Consider the following 12,735-nt stretch of genomic DNA (forward strand, 5'->3'; position numbering starts at 1 on the left):
CAAGTCCAACTTAAGCATCTAAGAGACTTGGACTCCTCAATCACTGAGCAGCATTTGAAAATTTTATCCATGGACACTTTTTTGCACATCCAAATCAAAGAAGGAGCAGGCATCAGTGACTGTAAGGAGATGACAATGGGCACAAAGGTAAGATTATGTAGGGTTTTTTTCCAGGCTTTCATGCTGGCACAGACGCATTCAATTTAAGTGTTGAGAATTTCGTATGAGTGTTTGAAGTGTATTGGGCACAATCCTAAGTGGAATGTGGAGTAACCAAGAAAGAAGTTAAATTGATCTGCTTGTAGAGTGGAGTAGTTTAGCAAGAGAAGATTCAATAAGATTATCATTGGATATGAAAGCTTTTGTTAGACAGTGAGGCCTCCTGCTAGGGAGGGGAAAATACCTGCAGAAGGCTACATCAGGTGGTGCAGTGGAAGCATCTGGTTTGTATTTGTACCGAATGGTACTAGTTTGCTTCCACAGACACTTTTGAACTGAAGCAGCTCAGTGGCAAGGTAAAAGGGCCTGTGGGTCTTGAAGTTAGGCCTATAGCTTCTTGGGTAGTCTGTACTTCCTGGCCATGAATGAGCAGCCCACTCAGAACTACTGGAAGTGAAGAGCTAGCAGAACTCTGACCTTCCCAGAGGCACTGCCTCTCCCAGAGGCTGCTGCAGTGGATCTGATTCTTACTTGATCCGTGGTTCCTGATTCTGCCTCTGACTCTTGGCTTGGTTCCTGATTCTGGATCTGACCCCTGGCCTGGACTCTGGCTCAGTCTGACCACCCCTGCCTAGATCACTAGGTTAGAACACCCACGTCCCAGTCCTGACACAAGCTATAAATAAACTCACTGACTGTTCTCATAAAACCACATGGTTTTGTTACACAGAGCATTGTGGGCTACCCATTTGGATGTAGCCTCAGAGAGCAGGAGGCACTGGCAACCCACCACTCACCTGGCAGAGAGCCAGGTTTTGGCAGGGTGGGAATTAACTGTGATAACAATAAAAGAAGAGCTTGAATTCTAAGCCCATTGTCTCCAGATTTTGTATCATTCAGTGGCTATGGTATTCAGTTTGCAATGAGGGAACTTGGAGGTGATGAAATAGGAACGCCTGCACCTACTGAGCAAGAGTTCAGAGCAGTTCATATATTGTTATATGCTGAGAAGACTGGGAGTGGGCCACTTTGCCCTTTTACCGTCATGAGCCAAGGCTATTAGTTGGAGAGCTGAAATTATGTCAGTTTTAGTATTTCACTTTCATGCTCCTTCTCTGCAAGAAACATGCTAATCCCGAATCCTGTTTTAAACAGCCTTTTGTACTATATTTACAAAAAAATACCTAAGTTATGGAAATAATTCTGCAACCTGCTTTGAAGACTGCTCCTTGAGTGTCAACTTCCAGTATGATTGTGTTTTATACTTTAAAGGATCCCAAAGAACTTGAAGAATTCTGGTTCTTGTCCTGAAATCCTTATTCACATGGGTATTCCTTACGGCAATGGTTCTATTAAATTCAGTGGAACTTGTCATGTGAGGGCAGCTCCACTGATGAAGGGCTGCAGGATCAAATCTTTTGGTTGAGAAGAATTGCCTCTCTCATGATTAAAATGTGGCAATCTCTGGTGCAGAACACAGCAGGGCTGTAACAGTGAACACTTCACTGTAGTTACGAACATAAAATGATTAATATGACAGCAAAGGGAGTTTATGATGGGCAGTAGGGACCAAACTTGTACTGGAAAAGCAAAAAAAGCCACATATTTAGTATTCACTATTTTTTATATTGCATTTCAGAGCTTGATTTTCATCAAGTGCAGTGCCCCTAAAATTCTTCATGCTATGGCTGTGGCACTGGTTTGGATTTGATGTAAATGTGACCCACTGTGGGTAGTTGTGGCCCCTAGAAGTGGATTCTGCCAAGCTAGGCAGTGGCATGGAGATTTCATTGAGATCTCAGCATGGAGATTGGGGAGCCTTCACCCCAAAATAGGCTCAGACCTTTAGAAAGGGACATGGTTCCACTCGAGGGCTGGGAGCAGTCAGCTTTGCTGACTAGAAGCCAGGATGAAAACATCTGGAGATTAAATAGCTATCCTGTTCTCATTGTTTTGTAGCATCTACAAACTGTCAGGGTGCTTGACGGGAATGTGGCCAACGGCTCTGCTGGCTTGTTGTTATGATTCATCATGGGGAGGGAAAGTATGTAAATCTGGAATGGGTCTGCTTTATGTGGGACTCTTGCTGAATTTCTGTGCAGTTCCATGAGCCCTGGCCCTGTCACATACATTAAAGTACTGGTAACTTTTTTCCCATATCCCTGTGTTGGTATGGTGGCAGCTCCATTGTATTGAAATACATTCCCATAACATAAAAGTCCTAGAAATGTAGGGCTGGAAAGGATCACAGGAGGTCAGCTAGTCCCCCCATGCTGAGGCAGAATTAAGTAGACCTGGACCATCCCTGACAGGTATTTGTCTAACCTGCTCTTAAAAACTCCAGTGATCTGGGTTCCACAGCCTCCTTAAGTAACCTATTCCAGGACTTAACTATCTTTAGAGTTACAAAGATTTTCCTAATATCCAACCTAAATCTTCCTTGCTGCAAACTATGCCAATTCCTTCTTATCCTACCCTCAATGGACATGGAAAACAATTGATCACAATCCTCTTTATACCAACCTGTTACATACTTGAAGACTATTATGTTGCCCTCTTACTTTTACCTTCACTAGACTAAACCTTCCCAATTTTTTCAACCTTTTCTCATATAACACATTTTCTAAACCTCTTACCATTTTTGTTGCTGTCTTCTAGACTGTCTCCAATTTGTTCACATCTTCCTGCAACCTCTCACCCCCCCCTGCAGCAAAGAATATGCTTCCATTGTCTACCAAAATACATTACAAATAGAGAGCAAATTGCTCCCTTACAATGTTAGTTTGCCTAAATGTTCAGGTTTGATTGTAATCTGTGAATAACCTTCCCTCCATAGGTCTATTCCATAACTTTGTTTTGTATGGACACCTCTTCCAACGGTGTATGTGCAAACACCTCTGTTTAAAGGAACACCTAGCCTTCACTCTAGGTACTACTTGTCACACCAATTCTTAAATATACGGCTATGAAATGGAGCATCCCAGAAACTTGCTTCCCTTCATCCATGAATTAACACATTCATAACAGTCCGCAATAACCCAGCAGCAAAACACTTTTTCAAACTTTAATAGAAGATCTTCAGGAGTCTGTTGTCTGCATGAGGCATGAGCTTAAAGCCCCTTAGTACCAATGGCCATGTAGGAAATGGAAGATATTTAATAGTTTTAAAAATTCATTATGTAGCTAAACACTGAAAATGAAACATCCAAAGTGAGTGGGGAGCTTTCCATTTTCTGAGGTAAAAGAATAAAGGAGATTTGCCTTTCCACAGAACCACCTGTCACATGTTTCATTTTGAAATGAATTGTGTCTAATGCGCCTTTTGTATAAGGATCAAAAATACTATGTGGAAAATGAGGTTAACGGTTTCTTGCTGCTTGAGGCCATAGAAGTTCAAAGGCTAACAGTACAAGAATCATATATCTTTACTATCTGATTAAAATAAACCCTCTCCCAGCCTATTTCCTTGTCCTTCACAGGACCACCATCATCCTCTAGTGATCTGCCACGGTCCCCTTCTCAGTTTCATATTCTCTCCATGGCATCACCATGGCCCCAGTCCTATTCTCCTCACACACCAGAGACTCCTATTATATTTAGTGTGAGCTTTTAGTATTCAGTATTGGGCTCTTAATGATGGAAACCTCAGGCAGTGGGACAATAACTAGGAAGGTAAGTGGCCATTTGAGCTAACACTGGCATGAATGATCAATAGTAAAGGTAGCATCATTATCACTTACTTGCGGGAGAAGGGCTTGTGGAATTACTCTAACAATATAAAGCTGAAAATATGATCAGCTTTTTATATTTATTAAACAATTAATACATTGTTGTTAGTAGTTAATGTAAGAAAGCATTATAGATGTGCAAAGTAGTAACATAGTTATAGAACTTTGTGAATTACTAAACCTGAAAATCATTGCAAATGTGGTATTACTGCTACTGTTTTATCAAGACTTAATATGTGTTCGGTGATCCAGTTTTAAATGGGACACACATATATCAAATCTTGCCACTTCCTTTTGAGCTGGGTGTCCTGTTATGCACATAACAAGCTGTTATTAATACATAAGAACAGTGATCCATAAAATGTTCCCCCCTTGCCCCATTGCAACCCAATTATATGAAGTCATTGTGGTCCTTTGACTGTTGTATTTTAACTAATAACTCCCTATTTTAGTCCTTTCCTGTGCCCTTTTGTGGAGCACTTAATAAAAAGTTAATTCTTCCAAAATATCTAATGAAGCGTTGCGTGTAGTTTGTTTATATCCTGAGCAGTTGGGAATCATATATAATATAACCGTACAACTGCTAACAGCAAGCTGAGCACACTAGAAAATTCAGACTTTTTTTTTTCTGGACATGATGAACAGATCTTGAAGCTGTCCCTGAGGAAGTTCTATTTGATCTTAAAAGCAGCCAGAGAGATTAGCCTCATTTGAATTATACATGTGAGTTTGCATTTTGCTGTTATTAAATGAAAACTAGATAACTTAAGCAATCTGTAGTAAAAAGACCCTTACCCAATTCTTGCTTTCTCTTGTTCTGCAGCAATTCATTTTTATAAATGTGAAGAATATGCCTGCCTTTGCACAAAAGATTTGATATTTAGTGGTTGAGACCAGAGGTTACATTTATATCTCAGAAAATTCTTGCTGGGCCTTCACATTAAGGGTACGTTTACAAATAGCTTATAAAGGCTTAATAGATGTTATATATTATATATGTTTCAGAGTAGCAGCCATGTTAGTCTGTATTCACAAAAAGAAAAGGAGTACTTGTGGCACCTTAGAGACTAACAAATTTATTTGAGCATAAGCTTTCGTGAGCTACAGCTCACTTCATCGGATGCATTTTTATATATATATATATATATATATATGTAATCGATGTTACAGATGTAAGGAATATATGTTAGAGATGGTTATAAGCACATCTGTAGAAGGTGTTATAAATGGCCTAGGTTATAAGCAACATTTTGACCTGTTGGACTTTAACAATAGAATTATTTATTCAAACATCTATTACAATTAGTAATTTAACCCTTAATGAACAGTTTATAAATGTACCCTTAATAAAAATCATGGCCAAATTTTTACAGTGCCTATTACTGTTGTATGTAGGTATGTTATGTGACTTATAGAAACTATGAGCTCCACTAAGTGAAGTGCTAGAGTGGCACAAGTATAGTGGGGTGTATCACTATGAGAGGATATCTGTCCTGTGAAGGTCTTTCTAAATTAGTGTTGGAACATGGAATGTAGTAGAGAACAGGGAATGAGGCTGTGATATGCTGTCTCAAGGTTTTCCGGTGTCAGAGATGGGCTGCTGCACTAGTACCCACTGTAGTTTCTTCATCTGCTTCTTATGCACAGAGCATGTAGAGACAATTGCAGCACAAAAACACTAAGTGCTGTGTCAAGACCATTGGCTGAGAAGACTGGAAAGCATCATCTCCTTGCTGGAACAAGGAATTCTTAGTGCCTGATCTCGCAGGGCTGAGTTCAGCGTAGTCCCAAGACTCTTAACCAACCAAGGGCAGTTGTCCTGCAGAGAGGGTGAGGTAGTGCTGTCCTCTGCCAATCCATTTTCCAAACAGAATCACCTCATTCCCTTGGGTTTAGTTTGAGACAGCTGTTCTTTAGGGGGCAAGGACTGTGGTTTTGTTCTGTATTTGTACAGCATCTAGCACGATGGGGTAATGGTCCATGGGTAGGGCTCCTAGGCACTACCTTAACACAAATAAAGTTAAGTGGGAGACAGCACTGTCTGCCTGGAATGAAAAGGGCACCTGTCATCACCATGTGGCTGGGATCATAGCCCAGGTTGTACATGTAATTAAATAGAGTAGTGACTGGACTGAGCATTAAGGAGCTCTGCATGCCAGAGCTCTGGGAAAGAAGAGCAGTTCCCTATCGAGGGATCTGTTGGATAGGAATAAGCAGAGCCAGCTTAGCCTGAATCTTCTTTACAGGCTATGTCCTCCCAACATTGCAAAAAAGCATGTAATGTGAAAACATGCAACAAAAATTCCTCTCCGACAGGGTGATGTAAAAAGCACTCAAGCATTCCATCAGCTAACTCCCAGATGAATTTTGATGCTAGTCCCTGTCAGTGAATGTGGTTTCATAAACAGGTAAGGTCCAAACAAGGAAAGGGCAGAAAACACATCTGCACTTCTGACTCTTGGAGACACCCAGCAGATTGTGCATAATCCTGGTTAGTAATCCCTGTCATGCTCGGAAAAAGGCAATGCCAGGCAGCAGGGATTAGCTCACTCAGGCATAAAGATGTAAGAGTGTGCAATAAGGAAGGGGTGTGTAAAATACTGTGCATAGCTCCCAGAAAGGCAGGTTACATGGAATAGGAGTAGGATATATTGGGGTGGTATAGGGATCATGGATGTCTGGCACAAGTACAGATTGTGGTAGTACTGAACTCTCAGCCAGTATAAATCAGCTGCTGCCGCCACCGCTACTTTGAACTCCTGTAACTTCAGGGCACCGTACCCTACCCTTCTATTGCTCTGTTATCTCGTGCAGCATATTACTGGGTTTGAGGGCAGGACAAGTCAGATAGAAGCACCTTAGCTCCAGAATGTAAAAGATAGAGTTGAACTATGTGCCACACCACTGGTGACAGATACTAAACAAAGCAGCAGAAAACCTACATCCCAACAGGATATAGTATTTGTCCTTTGTGAAGAGAATTGACCACAATCCAGTAGTCCATTATGTGCTAACTCAAAGCTCAACAGTGAACAGCATGCATCCAAAACCAAGCAAGTTCAGATGGATTCAGTGCCTGTGCTAGCCCACTGGGGGCCCTACACAGGAATATTTTTGGGGGACCCCCACACAGCACATACTGATATTTAATAGGTGGCCCCTTGAGCTGCTTGGGCAATTTCCCTTGTCAGCATGAAACTGGTTTATTTCAAACATGTAGTGTCCTCTCATAAGTGATTCATAGGCTGCCACCTAGCTCTTGGCACAGACTTAATTAACCCAGAGCACCACAAGATACAACTAATTGACTTCACTTCTAATTTTCATATAAACATCTTTGCAGCGCTGTGCAACACAGCATATATTTTATGTCAATAGAATTATGCTTCTACTGCACATTATGGAGAGAAGCAAAGGAGTGACAATTTCAGACAAATATGAGGGAAAACTCATGGAAAGAGGGGAGCCAAGGCTATTTTGCTTGCTTTCCCTCTTTGCAGAAGTTCCCTACCCCCAATACTAACAAATGTCTAGGGCTTCATGGGAAACCAGGGGATGAAGGTGGATAAAGGAGGGGAGCCAGCTCAGGAGTTGTTACACCACACAGCTTGATCCCCTAGAGAAAACTTTAATTTCCTCCTACAGTTGACCACAGAACTTGGTATTAAATTAACAATGCATAGTCATGGACTGAAAACCAGCAGTGACATGGTCAGAGACCCAGCTTTAATGTTAATGAGGAGCTCAGACATGTGTGTGGATGGGCAGATACTCTGTGTGGATGCCCTAAGATCTGCAAGGCTTGGGTCAAGATTCATCACTGATTCTTGTGTGTGGCTTTGCTTCCATCCCTTTTGCCCCAAAGGGAGACTATGTTGAGCTCTGTGACCTTTCCATTGGATATACTTCGTGACATTTTTTTACTTTCACAAGCCTTTTCCACCAGGCATGAGAATTAAGGAAATAATTTCTATTTCTTTTTTCCCTTTATGTAAATGCTGGAGTTTGGGAAAGGTGAGAGTCTGACAGCCTTAAAAAGTGACACCTTCTTTACCCTTAGAACAAGTGCAGCAGTCAGTAACACCAGCGCAAGTTCCACAACACCACTTTAACTCTGCCTTGCAGTCATCTCTAGGGTTATTTAGTCCTTGGAATCTCCACTGAAATTGATTCCGATGGTAGGTTTTAGAGTGCAATGACCACATCAAACTCATTTCTAATGAGGCACTGAACAGCTGGTAACAACTCATGGTTACTGTTCATCTTGGCTGCATTTGAACTAGTTACCTAGGGGAGAAAAGCACTATAGTCTACCTTGTTACCAATCCTGAGGCATCAAGCAACCTAGTAAAAAAAAATATGTTTTAATGTGTCCCCTTCATTCCTCAGTTATCAAAGGATGCCTGGTCTGACTGACTGTTTTATTAATGTTATTCAGACATTATTTTCGGTGTAGTTTGTATTTGTAATAATAATATCTTTTCATCACCATGTTTGTGCTAATGCCTTCATTTTATTGCTCTTCTGACTCCTGAGATATAAAGCATTCCCTGGAAGGTAGAATGTCATATTTATCTCTAGGCTTAAATTGTTTGCCTGTCTTTTGACTACTATGGAGAGTTATCATTTTAAACCAACAACGCAAATCTGCTCGATGCTAACAAAAGTGAAGCTGTTGTTCTTGTGACAAAAAATCATTACACAGTGCTCCCAATAGTTCACTTTCGGCAATAAGCAGGCAGCAGTCTCCCTACAAGTGCCCTGTGTCACAAAGTAATCTTTTTCAGAGTTTGCTTTATCTAGAGCAGTGGTTCCCAAACTTGTTCCGCCGTTTGTGCAGGGAAAGCCCCTGCTGGGCTGGGCCAGTTTGTTTACCTGCTGCATCCACAGGTTCGGCCGATCGCAGCTCCCAGTGGCCGTGGTTCGCTGCTCCAGGCTAATGGGAGCTTCTGGAAGTGGCAGCCAGTATGTTGCTTGGCCCGCACCGCTTCCAGCAGCTCCCATTGGCCTAGAGCAGCGAACCGCGGCCACTGGGAACCGCAATCGGCCCAACCTGAAGACGTGGCAGGTAAACAAACCAGCCCATCCCGGCAGGGGCTTTCCCTGCATAAGCGGCGGAACAAGTTTGGGAACCACTGAATTAGAGGAACTTTCGTGGGGGGAGGTATCTCTCAAATGTCATTCACTTAGCACAGACAGCCAATAACCTTTCTTGTTTTTCATATTTTCCCTTGTAACATTTGCTAACTGTTGGACATATTTGCATGTAATAATGATATTTGGCACTTACTGAGCATCTGTCATCCAAGAATCTTTCCTTTGTGAGTGGCCAAGCTCTTTGAGAACATCAGTTGGAAGGTGTGAGAGACATCTGAAAGCACTTTACAAAGATTAATTAAACATGGTAACCCCCCCGGTTTGGTAGTTAAACATCTTACAGCCAGGCACTCGAACTGGAGGTGTCGTTCCCAGCTCAGGCAGATGGATGGGTCCTCTCTGTGATAGAACTAGCACACTAAAAATAGAAGTGTAGTTGCAGCAACATGGATGGCGGGAGAGGCTAGCTGCCCCACATACAAACCCATCTGGGATCCTAGGTAAGTACTTAGGCCGCTAGCCCATCCTGCCACCCAGGCCTCTGTGGCTACACTGTTTTTTCTTGTGCACACTAACTCAATCAAAGCTAGTACGCGTCCATCTACCCGAGCTGGAAATTACACCTCCAGCTCATGTGTAGATGTACCCTGAGATTCAGAGGGGTATAAATGTCTTCATGAAGGTCACATAGCAATCCAGTGGCAATCGAGCACAGGAATCCTGACTAGAACGGTTGGAAAAGGTGTGGGTAGGTTTGTTTTTCACAGAAAATGTCAATGATTTTTTTTGTGTGGAAAAATCAAAAGATATTTTGATTCTGAAACTCTGTTGTGGTGCCTCATGCTCCATTTAGGTAAGGCCTTCTGGTCAGATGACATATCCCATGCTCTCCCTTTTTGGTGAGGAGAGGTGCTGCAATGTGGCAGTCCCATGGCCTTATGCTTATGCTCAGTCTAATCACTGGACACAAAGCCTTACCTTCCCTTTTAAACTCAGAGTTTGTTCCTCCTTCTCCCAGATTCCCCTTCAAACCTGATCTTGTTGTAAAGTCAACATTCTGTGACATCACCTCCCTTTCCGTGGTAATTGGCTATGACATCACATTTACAAAATCACAATGGTTTTGAAACATGTATATAGCACTTTAACTAGAAGAGTATACAATTACATCAGAGCAAATAATTCACAGCAAACCATTTATGTGATTTATTTTATCTCCTTTTTCTACTCTCAGATTGTGGTTTCTTGAATATATTCAGCCATTGTCCTATAGGCTGACTGCAAATGTTCTAAATTTGAACTGTGTTGCTTAATCGTGATTAGTGAGATAAAATCATGTAGTTCCTTGACTGGATGAATGCACAAATACTTCTGGCATCGCCAATGAAATTCACAGAAATTTACTCTCTGGGACTATTTGGGTCAGTAAATTAGCCCGTTTATTCCAGTCCTGGTACTCTTTAGAGAAGTCAGTGGGATAAGACATGACTACCTAAAGGGCCACCTTTCCCCTGGCCCTGCTCCGAGAATATTGCATTCAATAGGTACCAATGCAGCCAACATTAACCTGGACTAAGTTTCACAGAGGTGGATACTGTTATGTTCATGGCATACACACAGAGAAGTTAGCAGGGGATAAAACTTCTTTTTGGAAGGTTGCGACTAACACCATTTTATTTCTTAGAATCCAGAACCTTAACACACAACAATCAAAACCAGGGAGAGCAGGCGCCTCCCTAAAGCAGAGAGGTGCAACTCATCCCTCCTTGCATTAGGCTGGCTCTTTCCAGACTCTCTCTGAGGACTTAGATCACAGTTTTCCTCAGAGTTCACAAGTCTGCAGGCAGGGCCAGGAAACCCCTTACAATTTAAAATGGTAGCTTATCATTTTAACACAGTTTTCAATACATTCCAGATACAAAGGACCTGGACCTATTGAAGTAAACAGCAATACTTCCACTGACTTCAGTGGGGCCAGGATTTCACCAAAATTGTACTGAGTGACAGGCACCTGACTTTAAAACTCTTTACTGCAGGATTCAGAGTAGCAGCCGTGTTCGTCTGTATTCGCAAAAAGAACAGGAGGACTTGTGGCACCTTAGACACTAACAAATTTATTTGAGCATAAGCTTTCGTGAGCTACAGCTCACTTCATTGGATACATTCAGTAGAAAATACAGTGGGGAGATTTATATACACACACAGAGAACATGAAACAATGGGTGTTATCATATACACTGTAAGGAGAGTGGTCACTTAAGATGAGCTATTACCAGCCTGTAGGGAGGGTGAGGGGAAGGAAGAAAACCTTTTGTGGTGATAATCAAGGTGGGCCATTTCCAGCAGTTGACAAGAACGTCTGAGGAACGGTGGGGGGTGGGGGGGAATAACATGGGGAAATAGTTTTATTTTGTGTAATGACCCATCCACTACCGGTCTCTATTCAAGCCTAAGTTAATTGTATCCAGTTTGCAAATTAATTCCAATTCAGCAGTCTCTTGCTGGAGTCTGTTTTTGAAGGTTTTTTGTTGAAGAATAGCCACTCTCAGGTCTGTAATCGAGTGACCAGAGAGATTGAAGTGTTCTCCAGTTGGTTTTTGAATGTTATAATTCTTGACGTCTGATTTGTGTCCATTCATTCTTTTACGTAGAGACTGTCCAGTTTGGCCAATGTACATGGCAGAGGGGCATTGCTGGCACATGATGGCATATATCACATTGGTAGATGCGCAGGTGAACGAGCCTCTGATAGTGTGGCTGATGTGATTACGCCCTATGATGGTGTCCCCTGAAGAGATATGTGGACAGAGTTGGCAACGGGCTTTGTTGCAAGGATAGGTTCCTGGGTTAGTGGTTCTGTTGTGTGGTGTGTGGTTGCTGGTGAGTATTTGCTTCAGATTGGGGGGCTGTCTGTAAGCAAGGACTGGCCTGTCTCCCAAGATCTGTGAGAGTGATGGGTCGTCCTTCAGGATAGGTTGTAGATCCTTGATGATGCGTTGGAGAGGTTTTAGTTGGGGGCCCAACGCATCATCAAGCATCTACAACCTATCCTGAAGGATGACCCATCACTCTCACAGATCTTGGGAGACAGACCAGTCCTTGCTTATAGACAGCCCCCCAACCTAAAGCACTCTCCTTACAGTGTGTATGGTAATACCCATTATTTCATGTTCTCCGTGTGTCTATAAATCTCCCCACTGTATTTTCCACTGAATGCATCCAATGAAGTGAGCTGTAGCTCACAAAAGCTTATGCTCAAATAAATTTGTTAGTCTCTAAGGTGCCACAAGTACTCCTTTTCTTTTTACTGCAGGAGATCAGGATGAACTTGCCTATCTCATGAGTCATACGTTTGCTATTGCCTCCGCTAAAGAAGACTTATGCATTTTGGGTAGTGATCCCTTTTCCTGGTTAATACAAAGGCATACCCTACCAAATGATGAGGCTGCCTATATCGCATGGTGTTTGGTGCACTCTCAATATGTACGTAGATATGGAGGAGTTGAAGGTAATTTCAGGATTTCAAACTTGAGAGACAGATAGTATAGAAGAGTTGTCAATGGTAACACAGGAAAGGCAAGGAATTAGGAAGAAAGATACAAAGTTCTGTTTTTTGACATTTTTCCTTAAAGAAAGCAGCAGTAGATCCAAGAGGAAGTATTGGAAAACAGGAAGAGATGTGACCCAGGACAATGGAGGTAGATTTGACAGTCATGAGAAATGGAGAGAGAGGTCAGTGGATAAGATCATC

This window comes from Dermochelys coriacea, chromosome 7 (assembly GCF_009764565.3).
Source record: "Dermochelys coriacea isolate rDerCor1 chromosome 7, rDerCor1.pri.v4, whole genome shotgun sequence".
Taxonomy (NCBI): domain Eukaryota; kingdom Metazoa; phylum Chordata; order Testudines; family Dermochelyidae; genus Dermochelys; species Dermochelys coriacea.